The sequence below is a fragment of the Oreochromis niloticus genome, linkage group LG3 (genome assembly GCF_001858045.2).
Source record: "Oreochromis niloticus isolate F11D_XX linkage group LG3, O_niloticus_UMD_NMBU, whole genome shotgun sequence".
NCBI classification, from domain to species: Eukaryota; Metazoa; Chordata; class Actinopteri; order Cichliformes; family Cichlidae; genus Oreochromis; species Oreochromis niloticus.
In genome coordinates this window covers 45,514,729-45,516,900 of record NC_031967.2, presented here as the reverse complement: position 1 = coordinate 45,516,900, position 2,172 = coordinate 45,514,729, and the positions used below count along the sequence as shown (strand labels likewise).

The following is a 2,172-nucleotide window of genomic DNA, read 5'->3' as shown; positions in this document are numbered from 1 at the left end:
AAAAAACACATTCAGCTGTGGATTGTCATCTGTGCTTTATTGGTGGCTCTGTCTTTGTTGTTGTTGGTGGTAATAGTCCTGGTTCTACATAAGATGCACAAAGGTACAGAAAAGTTGTCTCCCAGAAACAGATTGTAAATTCATTTCATTTTGCTTTTACAGTAGCACAGGGGTGGGAAACTCCAGGCCTCGAGGGCCGGTGTCCTGCAGGGTTTAGAAATCACCCTGGATCCACACACCAGAATCAAATGATTAGTTCATTAGCAGGCCTCTGGTGAACTTCAAGACATGTTGAGGAGGTAATTTAGCCATTTGAATCTGCTGTGTTGGATCAAGCACACATCTAAAACCTGCAGGACACCGGCTCTCGAGGCTGGAGCTCCCTACCCCTGCAGTAGCAGAGAAGCAAATCTTTTGACTCACTCTACTGGATCATACCAACCATAACAGGTTGTTTTCTTCAAATGTATTAGCTGTTGATTTTTCTTATTATATATCATTACATAAATATTCAATCATCCTCTTTACTACACTTGACACTAAAGTCATGTATTTCAAACATGCATTTAGAAATGATGAGATTTCAATATACATTGGAACCCCGACTTACGAATACCCCATTTAATGAAAAATTCAAGTTACAAAGGCACTGAACGGCAATATTTCTGCCCGTGTTACGGCAAAATGCCCGGGTAACGAAATCCGCTGGCTCTGATTGGCTGAGCCTACAATGTCCACAATGCCTTCTGAATCATGTGACAACCCCTTGGCTTTCGTAATTGCGCTTCGCTGTTCCACTTGAACAACGTATTGTTGTTGCAGTTAGCAATTAGCCTATAGCCTATCGTTCAGCATCGCCTCACTCAAAAGGCGCGATGGGTGCTTCGACTTACGAAAATTTTCGACTTACGAAAGACCCTCGGGAGTGAATTAATTTCGTAAGTTGGGGTTCCACTGTAATAATCATTTACTATGCTAACTATACTATTGTAACCATGATTTGCATTGTGTGCATAGCATGAATGTTAAGGTATTTTTTTCCTCCTCACATTTTTGTTTTCTTTTTTACATTTCAGTGCGACAGGACACCACTGACCTACATCAAGTGAAATATGCTGTGGGCAGAAAAGAAAGGAAGCAGAAAAGTAAATATTTTATTTAGTTATTTATATTTTTATAAGGGCTTTAAACAATTAAAACAGTATATAAATAATGTGTGAATATGAGGCATCAGGTTTTATCCTTAGTTTTTTTTTGTTAGATGGAGACAATTCAGATCATCCAGATGATGTCCTGTATGTCACTATTAAAAATCACTGGAAGAAAAAAGGTACACATCCACACACACACACACACACACATATATATATATATATATATATATATATATATATTATATGATCTAACATGCATCAAGAAAAAAAAAGTGTTTCTTGATATATTAACAGATACTTTTGTTTCCAACACAGAAACAAAATTGTCCAGAGCAGACATGAATCCATGCTGTCAAGAGGGGACTGTCATCTATTCTTCAGTCAAGTGAGCCTCATACATAGTATATTTGTTGGACTTCTATTAAACCATGGCATGAGGTTTGCTAACATGATATCCTGAAATCACACAACGATGCTTGGAGTAATTTACTAACAGCAAATGAGAAAATGAAAAACAGAAAAATAAAAGACAAAATGATGATTGCTATTGTTGTTTTAGGCTTTAAAGAAAAATGAAAAAAAAAAAAAGCCTCAACACTTTCTCATAAAGATAACACTTCCCTAAATGGCACATTAAGTTTTTTTTATGTATTTATGAAATTGATATTATGTTCCTGTGTACTTTTTAAGAATTAAAGCTTTTCTGTATCTCTTTCTTCAGTCATTGTAATGTTACAAAGCAACAATAATAAGGGAAAAATTAACAAGAAAGAAAGAAATTTTTGTTTTTTGTTTTGTTTTGTTTTGATAGCAGTAATTATAGTGTAAGATTTTATTGAATACTGAAATTACAGGGTGGTGCTTGGAGTGGACTGAAATGAACTGACAATTTATTCTTATTGAACCCTCAAAGACCAAAATTTCAGTAAGTACAAAAAGTACAGAAACCACTTGGAGAACCAAAGATATTTTAGTTCCAGTAAATAGTGTTTTACTATCATTTCCTCAAGTTCAAACA

General features: G+C 35.3%; 1 long non-coding RNA gene across 1 annotated transcript; it reads left to right on the top strand.

Annotated features, from left to right (window-relative positions):
- The first annotated feature begins 332 nt into the window (after nucleotides 1-332).
- LOC109199693 (uncharacterized) lies at nucleotides 333-1,606 on the top strand. The gene is made up of 4 exons (XR_002060005.2): nucleotides 333-450; nucleotides 1,077-1,145; nucleotides 1,262-1,330; nucleotides 1,470-1,606. It is a non-coding gene; the product is annotated as an uncharacterized LOC109199693 (long non-coding RNA).
- The last annotated feature ends 566 nt before the right edge of the window (nucleotides 1,607-2,172 follow it).